General features: G+C 37.8%; 1 long non-coding RNA gene across 3 annotated transcripts; it reads left to right on the forward strand.

Moving 5' to 3' along the window:
- Window positions 1-6501: 6501 nt before the first annotated feature.
- On the forward strand, window positions 6502-12592 carry LOC109179549. Of its 3 annotated transcripts, XR_002053919.1 has the most exons (5): window positions 6502-6614; window positions 6743-6889; window positions 8842-8905; window positions 11260-11697; window positions 11769-12592. It is a non-coding gene; the product is annotated as an uncharacterized LOC109179549 (long non-coding RNA). The 3 variants fall into 3 exon arrangements; XR_002053921.1 differs by lacking the exon at window positions 8842-8905; XR_002053920.1 differs by lacking the exons at window positions 6502-6614; window positions 6743-6889 and adding an exon at window positions 7975-8165.
- Window positions 12593-13508: the final 916 nt, after the last annotated feature.

Raw genomic sequence — 13508 nt, forward strand, 5'->3', positions numbered from 1 at the left:
TGTCTCACGACCCTGGAATATTCCATCTTATTTGAACCTTGGACTAGGTTCATATCAGGGGGCCCCTTTCAACATTGGGCCCTGGGCGGGTGCCCATGTTACCCGCCCTTCTGGGCCGGCCCTGCCCGGAGAACCACCGTGTCGAGATGGCTATGTTCTACTTCAGACAGGAGCTGATTTTTGGTGGATGGACGAAGGGCCGGTTTGTAGGCAAGATCCGAAGTTTAGTTGGGAAGGTTTGAAGGACAAGTTGCGTGAGCGTTTCTATCATGCTCATGTAAGGGCTGCACTATATGAGGAGTTCCTTCACCTTAGACAGGGATCACCATCGGTACTAGATTACCATAAGAGGTTTTTGGAGTTGTCCCGGTTTGCCCACATCTTGGTGCCTACCAAGGAGAGTAAGATTGAAAAGTTTGTAGCTGGGCTCAACTTTGAGGCTAGGAAAGCCTTGACAGTACTCAAGTTTAGGACTCTCAGTGAAGCCTATATCTGTGCTGACGATCTATATCGCGTGCAGCAAATTCAGGAGGAGTTCAACAATAGTACAAGAGAATGAGTGAAGGGAGTGGATTACCCGCCCTAAGGAGGTCGAGGATGACTGGTGTCGAGTCATCAAGGAACACTCAAGGACCCTTGGAGTGTTGGATTAGGAGTGGGACTTCTACAAAGACCAACCCAAGAGGTAGTGTGATACGCCAGCCAGAAAGTCAGTATCGAGGTGGGAGCAGCTATGGTAGGGACATAAGAGATAGACATAGCGATTATGTTAAGTTTTACTCGCCACAAGGAAAGATTTTCGTCATGAACAGGACTCAAGTGGAAGACAAGGATGTGGTGACTAAGACTTTTCTGGTACAATCTGTATCCACTTTTGTGTTGTTCGACTCGGGAGCATCCAATTCTTTTATAGAATCCGGATTCATGGAAAAATTGGGTTTGGTAGCAAGTGCTAATGTAAAGTTAAGTGCCAAGGTAGCGTTCGGAGAAGTAAGAACGTGTGACCGAATATTTGAAGGTATACCTGTCACGATTGAGGGTGTGGACTTTCCTAGTGACTTGATTCAGTTTGAGTTAGATGGTATGTAGGTGGTACTGGGGATGGACTAGTTGGGACGATATAGGGCTAAGATTCTATGTAATGAGTAAAAGGTGGTGTTAAGAAGCCCAAGTGGGAAGCGAGTATCCTATCGAGGTTCCGTTAGTAAGCCAGAGATGAGATTAGTTTCTATGCTTAAGATGAGAAAGTATTTGGAAAAGGGGAGATAAAAAGCATTTCTATGTACTATCGAGGATGTGGATGCCAAGAAAGAAAAGACCCAGCAGATACTGGTAGTGTGCAAGTTTCCCGAGGAAATTCCTATTATGCCCCCAGCAAGAGAAGTAGAGTTCACTGTTGATTTGATACCTGGCACTACCCCTGTTTCGAAGACTCCGTATAAGATGGCACCCAAGGAAATGCAGGAATTGAAGGAATAGTTGCAAGATTTGCTGGATAAAGGTTATATCCGTCCAAGTGTTTCACCATGTGGAGCTCCGGTACTCTTATTTAGGAAGAAAGATGGTAGTATGCGATTATACATCGACTACCGAGAGTTGAATCAAGTTACAGTCAATAACAAGTATCCCCTTCCCCGGATTGATGATCTGTTCGACCAGCTTAAATGAGCCGGTACATTCTCCAAGATAGACTTAAGATCCGGGTATCATCAGTTGAAGGTGGCCGGTAAAGACATTCCAAAGACATCATTTCGTACTCGTTATGGTCACTACGAGTTTACAGTGATGCCGTTTGGGTTGACTAATGCTCCAGCTTTTTTATGCATTTGACGAACCGAGTATTCCGATCCTATTTGAATGACTTCGTGATTGTGTTTATCGATGATATATTGGTGTACTCTCAGGATCTTGTCGAGCATGAAAAACATCTTAGGATTGTGCTGCAGACGCTAAGGGAAAAACAATTGTATGCCAAATTGTCTAAGTGTGAGTTCTGGAAAAACAGTGTTGCATTTTTGGGTCATATTGTAGCCAAAGATGGGATATTGGTGGACCCGACAAAGATTCAAGCTGTAATGGAATGGTCAGTGCCCACTTCAGTCTCGGAGGTTAGGAGCTTCTTAGGTTTAACCAGTTATTATAGGAGGTTTGTGCCGGATTTCGCGAAGATAGCCCAACCCTTGACAAATTTGATGAAGAAAGTCACTCCGTTTAAGTGGGATGCAAACTGTGAGACAACCTTTCAAGAATTAACGAAGAGATTTGTAACACCCCATATTTTTCTAAATATATATATTAAATATAAATATTATCCAAATAGAACTATTTACTTATAATTAAATATTTTGCTATATATATATATATATATACATATATATATATATATATATATATATATATGTGTATATATATATATATGTGTATATATATATATATATGTGTATATATATATATATATATATGTATATATATATATATATATATATATATATATATATATATATATATATATATATATATATATATATATATATACCCAAATATGTTACTATGGCTTTGGTTAATTATTTTATAAACTATAATTTTAATACCCAAATCCCTTAATTTATTGATATGGTCCATGGTGGACCGTGCATCTTTGTCTAAAATAAAGCCCGTTAGCCTTTTAGATAAAGTAAGGAGGACCCTCTTATCTTTTCAGATTTGTATTAGGAATCCTAAACCTCTTACCCTTTCAGATTTGTATTAGGAATTCTAACCTATTTAAAGAGGAATTAGAAAGCGTTTAGAACCCTTTTCACCCATCCCTCTCCCTCTCACTCGAAAATCCTTCCCAAAAGATAGTCAAAGAATTCCCCATCACCAAGCCTAGGAAAGACCGATTGGGAAAGGACCTTGAGGAAGAATCTTAGGAGTCGTGAGAAGTTTAATTAAGCTAAAAGGTAACCATGTCCCTACAAAACCTATTTTCCTTGCTATGTTATGATTTATTGGTCTCGTTAAATGATGGTATGTGTTATCTTGTGATTATGCATTGATAAAGCTTGTATTTAGGGTTTATATGGTGGTTTCTTGATATTCTTGATGTTCTTGGACAATTATATGCGTACTCTTGTGTTTGGGCATGTCTAGAGCTTGTGTCTAGGGTTCATTACTGTTGTTCGTTGTGTTATTCTGTGTATTCAAGTCCCTATAATTGTTGATGTGAGTTTGGGTGGGTTTGGACTTGAAATTGGGCAAAATTGGTGAATTCCCGAGGTGGAAAATTTGCCAAGGAAGAGTTGTTCCAGCGGGTAGTCGGTGGGGGGACGAACCCCCACCCGACCACCCGCCGGACGGCGGGTGACGTTGCAGCGGGTAGCTGGCGGGTGGACGGCCACCCGCCGGACCACTCGCTGGAACAGTGGCCACCGCCGGCGGGTGGTTGTCCACCCGCCGTACCACCCGCTGGTACGATGCGGTGCGGTGTTCGGTTGGTCTCCGTTGGTCGATCCCTGTGCCCTGAAATGTCTTCTTTGATGTTTGTGAGTCTAGAATGATGTCCTAAGTACCGTAAATAGGATTTGTGAGTTGTGTTTATGCATGAGGTTTAAACTTGTATTGTGTGGGTCCAAAGTATGGTATATGTTATTCCCCGTAGGTCGTATGTTTAGATTGATGTCACATGTCGTTGCGAGTCTATTTGTATGTTTTTCCCTTTCCCTGGGTATCCGATGAAGCTGTTGTTGAGTCTTGAATGTGGTGTTGATGTCCATGGGTGATGAAAAGATATGAGATTGGTGGTAAAAAAAATATGTTGGTGGTTTGATGCACTGTGTGTGCTTATGTTGCGGTGGTGCGGTACCTATGTTATGTGCACTGCGTGTGCTTAGATTATTGTGCTGCGGTATAATCAGGTTTATGTAATGGCACTGTGTATGTTGAGAGTCAGTGGTATGTTGGAGGTCATGTTGTAGGGGAGCATTGCTCCAGAGGGATAAGGCTGATGGAGTACAGGGTGGTTTGGAGGTACAGGTTGGAACTGATATAAGGTTGGAGCGGCTTAAAGGTTAGAACTTGGTATAAGGTTGGAACATGGACGTGTCTTGTGGTCTTGGTCTGTTATTGTGTTTCTTATTGTTGTCTTGTCTTGTGGTCATGGTTTGCATGGTTGTATCGTAATGTGTCGTGTCGAGTCGATGTTAATGGTATGTCATGAGTCCTCATCCTGATTTGAAAACTAGAGTTGTTTATGACTATAATTATGTATTCCCAAGTCTCAAAATGGTTTTCTTATAGCTAAACATATATTGTACTCAACGCGTAGGAGTGGGTTACTTAACATTATTCGCTAACGGTTGCTACACCGCATTTTTACAGGTACAGATTAGTTGGCTTGTGAGCGCGCTAGATAGAGCTGCGGTTCCTAGTTTAGTTAGTGATTAGCTTTAGTTTGACGGCCTATGAGCTATTTTGTATTCGGATGATGTTTACGAATTATGATTAGCTAGTTAGTAGCCTGTGCATCTAAGTTCTCGAGTTTAGATGTGGCATAGCACCCCCACACTATTACAGGGCGTTTGGTTGGAAGGAGGGAATAGAATTGTAATTCGGTGGAAAAAGAATAAAGTGAGAATTTAAATTACATTGTTTGGTAGGAAGGAATATGATGATGGGGAATTGGGGGAAGAAGTAAATAAATACTAAAATGCTCTTATATAATATTAATATAATAATGATAATGAGGGTAAATTGGTAATTTATAATGAGATTGCAATTCCTCAAAGCATGGAATTGCAATTCATAGGGTAGAGACATGAATTGTAATTCAGCAAAAGGAGGGAATTGCAATTTAGCTGAATTGCAATTCCCTCCAACCAAACAATGTAATTTCAGCTTTCATTGAATTTCAATTCTTTTACAGCCAAACTACATTGTACCAAACAGGCCATTATATTTGACTTCCGCTTATTTGGGTATTAATGATAGACTTATTCTTATTCCGTAAGCTTTAATTGTTTTAAATTTTTCTGAAAATCGGGGGTGTTACAAGATTGACTACTGCACCTGTTTTGACACTGTCGTCCGGGACAAATGGATTTGAGGTCTTCAGTGATGCTTCGAAGAAGGGACTGGGTTGTGTGTTAATGCAGAATGGTAAAGTAAGAGCTTACGCGTCAAGATAACTTAAGAGTCATGTGGAAAATTATCTTACACATGATTTGGAGTTAGCATCCGTGGTCTTTGCTTTGAAGATTTGGAGACACTAATTGTATGGAGTTCAGTGTAGAATTTATACTGATCACAAGAGCCTTAAGTATATCTTTACCCAAAAGGACTTGAATAGGCGTCAAAGGCGATGGTTAGAACTTATCAAAGATTATGACTAGATTATTCAGTATCATGAGGGTAAAGCTAACGTGGTGGCACACACATTAAGTAGAAAGGCAAAGCATTCCATCAATGCTACTTGGTATTGGCAGATGAGTTGTGTAGAGATTTTCGAAGAATGAACTTGGAGATACATACACATGTTTTCTATTTTACTACGAGATATATGCACATGTTTTCTATTTTACTTATTCTCAGATCTGATTTATGTAAATAATTTATATCTTATAGGCACATATTTCATAATACAAGACATAAATTCGTAAAATAAGACACATAATATGTTTTGTGTTATACAACAACTAATCAGTGTCAAGTACAAAATCCTTACGCTTAATGTATAAAATTGCATAACATGATGTACAAAAACACATAACACGAGATACATATACATGCTTTACAGTAAAAAAAAAAATTGTGTAACACGAACTAAACAATAAACAATACCCGTTAAAATTAAAGTTCAAAAGACATAGTATAGGACCAGGGTCCATATTGCAATGTAGACTATGGTCTACCATATAACGATTGAGTTTGCTACTTCGCTTGATAATGAAGCCTACAATAGCAAACCCCAATCGTTATACCCTGCACCACGGAGCACACATCACCGTGCGCCCCGCGCCTCCCAAAACGACGTTATTTTGGTAAGTTATGTAGGGAGTTGACGTGATTATTTGTATTTGTTTATACACTTATGTGTATTTGTTTATACAATTACGTACATTTTTATACAATTATGTATATTTTTTTATACAATTATATACATCGGAAACAAGAAATTTATGTATATTATGTTAAGATTTTATGTGTATTATATTAAAAGTTTATATATATTATGTATTATGTTAGATTATGTGTATTATCTATTTATCTTTTTAAAAAAAAAAGTATATGTATTTTGTTATACAATTATGTACATTCATATATACAATTATGTGTATTCTAGTATAAAATTATGTACATTTTTGAACATGAAACTTTTTTTAAAGAAAATTAATCGCCAACCCAAATTATCGAAATTTCCAAAAAAAAAAAAAAATTGCATTAGGGCGCACATATAAATTCCCAGCAAACCCAATGGATTGTACAAATTTCAGCAACCGCTTGAGTTGCAATCCAAGAAAACCAGGAAGCCAGCCGCTAGGGAAAGACAACGAGTAAACTGAGAGGGAAACAGCAAACGCCGAAGAAAAGAGTTCGAGAAGGGCATATAAGAAACGACATTGCTAATTGCTATCCTGGTACTTGAACATATTGTTTGTAAATCAGAATTATCATTTCCACTCGTCGGACCAGATTTTGCATATTTGGGGGAATATTTTGCATTTTCTTTGGATTTTGGGAAACTATTAATTTAATTATGATTTAGGTATCGTCCGGAGGGAGATGCAGTTTTGTGGTCCCATGCAATCGTTGATTCTGTTCGTCTATCGTCGTAGCTGCGCTCCTGCGCTCTGAGGTTGCTGGTTGACTCTGTTCATTTATCGCTGGAATCTCCACAGCAGAAGTCTTTAAGGTCAGATTGGGTTTTGCTTTGCTTGTGCAATGGCATTATTTGATATCTCCAAAGTTATATATTGTTACTTAAATCCAAACCCCAAAACGCAAACCCTACTCATAGTTTCATCCACAAAAACAATAATGATAGCAATAAATCTAAGGGACAATGGTAATAATCAGAGTAATGCTGTTGATAATCTGGTAAATGCAAATGCAAATTTGAATAATACTATAATAGTTCTGTGAATATTGTGAATATGATTTGAATAATGCCTCTGATTTGAATACTGCTATGAATTTTGAGGAAAATACTGTGACTCCTAGTTCGTGAATAAAGATAATGCTATATGTCCTGTGAATGCTGTGAGTAATGGGGAACTGTGAATCATACTGTTTTGAATAACTTTGGAGTGTTCCTGTAAATTCTAGAGCGGGTGAATGGTCCATCTCAAAGGACGAATGTAGGGGGTAATAGAGCTGTGAGTGCTGGTCAGAGTAGGACTAATGGCCTGGGATACGGTATGAACTTTGTTCAGTTGTTTAAATGAGCTTCATGTGGTTGTAGAAATGCCTTGGGAGTGGGGGATATTGCCTCTGCATAGAATAGCAGAGAAGCAGCCCGAAATACATAGGGGTGTTCTGGCAATTAGGTTTGATGATAAGGAGGGTAATCAGATGAATTTAATTGAGAATCACCTTTTAGTTGGGAAATTATCCCTTGGAAGAGATTACAAAGTATTTTTCAGTGAAATTCTTGTTGAAAGGATCTATCCCAATAGGGCTATCACACACGGAGGTGTGATAGGGCCAAACAACACAATAACATTCAGTGAAATTCTTGTTGATAGCTATCATATTTCAGTGGCTATGAGGCTATCACACACGGAGTCAATTGCATGACATATTTGAATGTTATTGTGCTGTTTATTTTTATAAGTATAGGTGTGGACTTGGGAGGATGTAGTTTCCATGATTTTCATCTTGTCAAATTCTCTGTAGTTTCTATAGGAAGTACTAATTGCTATGAATTGATTTATTTATTGTTTTGAGATAAAGAAAACATATATTGCTTTAAATTGCTAAATAAAATTGTATAAAACCTATTTCTTTATAATGCAAAGCTTTTGACTTTGATTTAATTTGTCGCCGGACGACGACGAGTGGCGGTGGACCGGAGGTGAGGACAGGAGACGCCGGAAAAAAAAAATACTATCGCCCTGGCTCTGTTACCATGTTAAAGCAGTGAGAAGCATACCTCTGTGTAGCTCTCTCTCATTCTGTGTGTCTCTAGGGTTAGTCAACCACTCCTTAAATACAAGCAGATTCTAAACTGATATGGTATGCCAATATTTAGTTTCCTAAAATATGGGATACTCAATCAAACAGAATATTCTATAACACAAACCTTTAATACACCCTGAAAAAATACCAAATAAATCTTATACATTTTGGAATCTTTGTCTGCCCATATTGTTGTCAATTACTTGTGCTGATATTTACTTCCTTATGTTTGTAAAAATTTATGAAGTGATAAAATAATGTGTCTTACACAAGATTGATGCTCGGGTTGCTTATGGTTTCCACCATTTATGGAATGAAAAACCATACCCTGCCCGAGCACCTCTTACAAACAAAGTACACGAGGTTATTGTTCCTTGATTTTTTTCCTTATACCATATTGAGGATATCATGTCTAAACACATTTTAACATTAAAGACCATAACATCTTCAATTCTAAATATGACCTCCTAAATTGCTAAATCCTGTACTTGAACGTAGATATTTATATTAATATTACATTCAGCACATATATTTTATAATGAAAACTTAGCCTCATCACTTCAATCACCTTAGGCTTCAGGATTTCCTTATTCTGGTTTTATAGGAATGCCAACTGCATAGTTCATAAAACATCTACTTGCTTCCTTCACCATAAATTAATGGAAGGATGCTGAATTTTTCTTGCAGAAAGCCTTTGATGCACAGTTGAATCGCTTTTGGCATTTCATGACCCTGGACTCTTAAAGGCAAGGTCGGTCCTATCATTTTATAACCCCGGGGGAATAAATATAAAAGCCCTATACTATATACCGAGTTAACATAATTTTTTATAACCAAATTCTAAATTCAATACATGAGTACACAAATACTAATGTCAAATAATTTAAAATAAAATTCAAAAGTTTTCAACAATTTACAAATACAAAACTAATCATGAAAGAAAACTTTTTTGTGCTTTCCTAGATGCAAAATTGTCAATAATGTCATCAAGATTAATATTGTGTAATATATCTTTCTCAAGACACAATCAGTGTTGTGAAAATTGGCCTAGGCGGCCGAGGAGATTACACCCCTAGGCGCTTGTCAGTCGGCCGGCCGACTAGGCGCCCAACTTGTCCAAGTTTTTTTGTTTTTTTTTTGTTTTTTCTTTAAATTGTTTTTTTTTCCTGCTCAAAACAACATTGTTTTGAGCAGGGAAGAAAAACCAATATTCCAATTCTAGCCAAAAAAAAAAAAAAAAAAAACCTAACCCTCCAAAATCGTCTAAAACCAATAAAAAAACAAACAAAAAAAAAAAACGTTGTCCACAACAGACCAGTCAGAGCTCAGCGCCGCCGTCTTCTCCTCGTCTCTTGCAGTATGTTCCTTGCCTCCTCCAATTGTTGTTACTGTTTTCCACAACCACACATCTGCTCAGCCTCGTCGTCGCCAATCGCTTGCTTTGCGCCTTTGTTGCATGCCTGTACGTTGTCGTCACCTCTTCCTCGTTAGCAGCTAACAAGAAAATTAGTGACGACGAGGCTGAGCAGAAAAATTGCACACCTGCACACAGAATGATGCTGGAATAGTGGAAAACTGACTATGTTTTTTGTTTATTATTCCTTAGCTGCCTAGGCGCAAGGTGCCCCTAGGTGCTCGACTAGCACCTAGCCCCTTTTGCAACCTTGCACACAATATTGCCAAGCCATTTATTTTGCTCTCCCACCGAGTATTGCATAATGATTTCACAGTTACGTTTGAAACATTATCAAGTAAAAATTTTCATCTTTTAGGAGAAGTTGAAAATAAAGCATATATGTGTTCCTGTGTTGCATAACTCCAAGAAAATGAAACTACTATAATACAAGAATGTGTCATATCACTAATAGTAAAATTAAGACTATGACAAACACATGGCAAATAAAACACTCTCGAATTTATTTCAAGTAATTGCTTTTGAATCTTCGGTGTTTTCCTTTCATATTAGAACCATTGTCATAACCTTGAGCCCTCACATAATAAATTTTAAGCTGTAGAGCGTTAATTGCATCTCACAATTAAAAAGTTCCAAAAGTAGATGTATTGTCCACTTTTAAAAACTCTAAAATGTATTCCTCTATTTTTTATTTTGTTACAAAAAAAAAATAGCTTCTTTAATTTAATAATATTTATGATAGAACTTTTAACACTTTGGGCCAAAACATAAATTAACTCATTTTGAATTTTGTAACCAAGATAATGATGATGAATTTCTTGATTTTGAATGTGTCTAATATGATTTTGCATTATCGCATCACATCAAATTCTGCAATCATCTCAATCAACCCCAAAAATTTGTCATTATTATCATAATAAAGTTTTCATTAGATCTTCAAGAAGTTGAATTATGTTTTGTAAGAGATTTTATAATAGAAATTGTATGCGTTGTAAAACTTTTCTTCACCATCTTTTTTTCTTTTGAAATTTGATGTTGTAAATCTTTATCAATAGTTTGATTATTACTTAAATATTATTTTTAGTTCATTCCAAATTGTCTTGTTAGTCACATATTCAATGCTATTCTCATTTTATTTTAGTCGTTCACTAAGATTCTTCGAATCCCTAAATTCATCAATTGCTAAGGCTCTTGTATTGTTATTAGATTTGAATAACTTACAACAAAAATAATACTCTCTCTGTCCTATTTTATCTGTCCTACTTACTATTCATTGGTCAAACAAACTCTTTATTCTTTGTTTATTTTCTTTAGTATTTTTTACTCGTTTTTAAATTTGATTTTTTTTAATGTTTAATAGTCTTTTAGTGTGGTTTCTAAATATATAAATTTTGTATACTAACACTAAACTTAATAATATGAAAATTTGAATTAAAAATAACTCCAGTCAAGTCTCGTTAACCAAACCAGATAGAGAGAGTATAATTTATTTACATGTTTTGATTAAACCAACCATTTCGATCACTAGTACCTCCATTACTCAACAATAGCTGGTTTCTTGAGCCATTTGGTACTCCCCCCTCCCCTTTTTTTTTTCCTCAACCTCTGGGCCCACGCCCCTATGCTGATGTCATGCTCCCTTGCCTTCCATTTTTGTTTTTTGACTCTAACCATGTGGTCATATTTTGCAGGTAACATGTCTTCCAGATCAGATCGATATATGTCTAGACATTCTCAAAATCCTCCGTCCAAAAAAAGTAAGACTGAAAGCTCCCAAGGGAAGGGGAAGAAAGATAAATAAAGAGGTAACAAGTGAATGAGTGACGCATGCCCCACCAGCGCAACGAGGGGCCCCCGCTCCTATTCAACCCTTTGCGGCTGTTGGCCCTTCTGCAGACCCTATCCATTCCTTCAAGCAGTTGTTGGAATTGTCTTTGAAACACACTATACGAGCCCGAACCAATCTGATTCAGCTTGGAATGGATGTGCCTCCTGCACCGTCCTTGATAAGCGAAGGTATAGACATCAGGGAGTATGCTGCTCAAATTACCCCTTCTGCAGACGTGAGCTACTTGGCTGCCATGGATGTGGATTCACTATATAATCTCTATCTCAAGCATGCCCTGGAGGTTAGTTATATCATATATCATTTTGCTCTTTAGTACTTACTCCATACATGTCTCATCTCATCATTGTGTAGGCCATGTTAGCGGGACAAGTTTTGCATGCGCAACATGATCGAGCGAGTGTTTCGCGAAATTGTTGAGGATAACAAACGCCTCAAGGAGCTCCTCCAAGCACGTGAAGATGCCTTAAAGGCAAAAGAGGGTGCCATTGGCATGTTGAGGAAGAATCACCAGTACTTCGTAGAATACTTAAAGCAAACGCAAGAGAATCACCAAACCACAATTGCTGCTTTGGCGGAGTCCCATGCTGTGGCCCTGAATAAGGTAGAGGAGGCCTACAAGCGTTCCACCAGGTACAAGGAAGACGTGATGACTTACATGCGCGATCCTGAGGCCATCAAAGAGTTTCTGGGGACTAAGGAGGGCCAAGAAGCAGTTGAGGCTGAAGCTCAATTAGCATTCGATCGATATCGGGATGTACTCAATGCAGCGACAAATTTATCCGGTGCTGCACGAAAAGATTCCAGACTTTGATCTGGTTGCCATGGGTCTGCCCAAGGAGATAGAGGAGAATCCAGATCGGGACGCCAACAAAGATGTAGAAGGAGCTGTGATCACCAATAATGATCCATCAGGTCCCATTCACCACCCGTCCCATCACTGACCTTCTCAATTTGGCTTCTTACACATGTTGCCACATGTCCTTTGGAGAACATAGTGATTGAGGACATTCAGGTGATAAGTAGCAAAATTTATATGTAGTTTGAGATTTATCCGTACTAGGAACAATTTTGATACTTACAAAATAAATTTCATGCTTAGCTACGGCCTTAACTGCTTGGTCGAGGCGTGGCACTGGCTTGATATTTTGTTTTTGGTAAGACTTCGGAAGTTTGACACTGTGACTTTTTGAAAATATAAAAGCGTATGATGTTTTTGAAAGTAACAAGATTATTCAATAAAATAATTTGGGCAGACCATGATTAACACTTACATCAATAGATGGACAATGGTGTTACAATATAAAACGTATTGATAATACTTTATTAAGTGTTCCAAAATTTTCACCTTATCAACCATCTTAGATCTTACTATTTTCATCGTGTAAGTACCTACGCAAAAAACTTTTATAATGATGTAGGGTTCTTTCCACTCTTTTTGTTTTTTTTTGCGAACTTACCCTCTTCTAGAGGTTGGTTACATGGCATTCTGAGGTCCACTCGAACCCCATACTTTTCTTCAAGGTTTGGAAGAAAGGGAGGGACCGTTTGACCGATTTAGACAAGATTCGAACATTGAGCCTTTTGATAGGAATATTTTTGTAATAAAGTTTTGATGAGTCAAATGTACTTTAGACCCCCTTAAAGAATTTAGGTCTTTAGTACAAGCATCATAACTCAGAATATCAAGTCAGTATGCAAAGGAAAATCTACCACACGAAGAACAAAATTAATTTGGAGAATTAATTTTGGTCCTACAAGTATTCATCCGGGAAAGTATTAAACAATGACGTTACAACAAATGACAGGATGAGCCTAATGGTGAAATGGTAAATGTTCTTACTCATAAACAATCACACTTGAGGTCAATTCCCCCCCCCCCCCCCCCCCCCCCCCCCCCTCTCCCAAGGACTTATTTTTTATTTTTTACAAGTCAGAATCCCAAGGAGCACGATGTCTTTACAAGCACAATGTCAACAAGCAAGAAGTGCCCAAGGAGCACAATGTCAACAAGCAAGAAGTGCCCAAGGAGCACAATGTCTTTACAAGCACAATGTCAACAAGCAAGAAGTGCCCAAGGAGCACAATGTCAAC

This window comes from Ipomoea nil, unplaced genomic scaffold, assembly GCF_001879475.1.
Source record: "Ipomoea nil cultivar Tokyo-kokei standard unplaced genomic scaffold, Asagao_1.1 scaffold0927, whole genome shotgun sequence".
In the NCBI taxonomy this organism is placed as follows: domain Eukaryota; kingdom Viridiplantae; phylum Streptophyta; class Magnoliopsida; order Solanales; family Convolvulaceae; genus Ipomoea; species Ipomoea nil.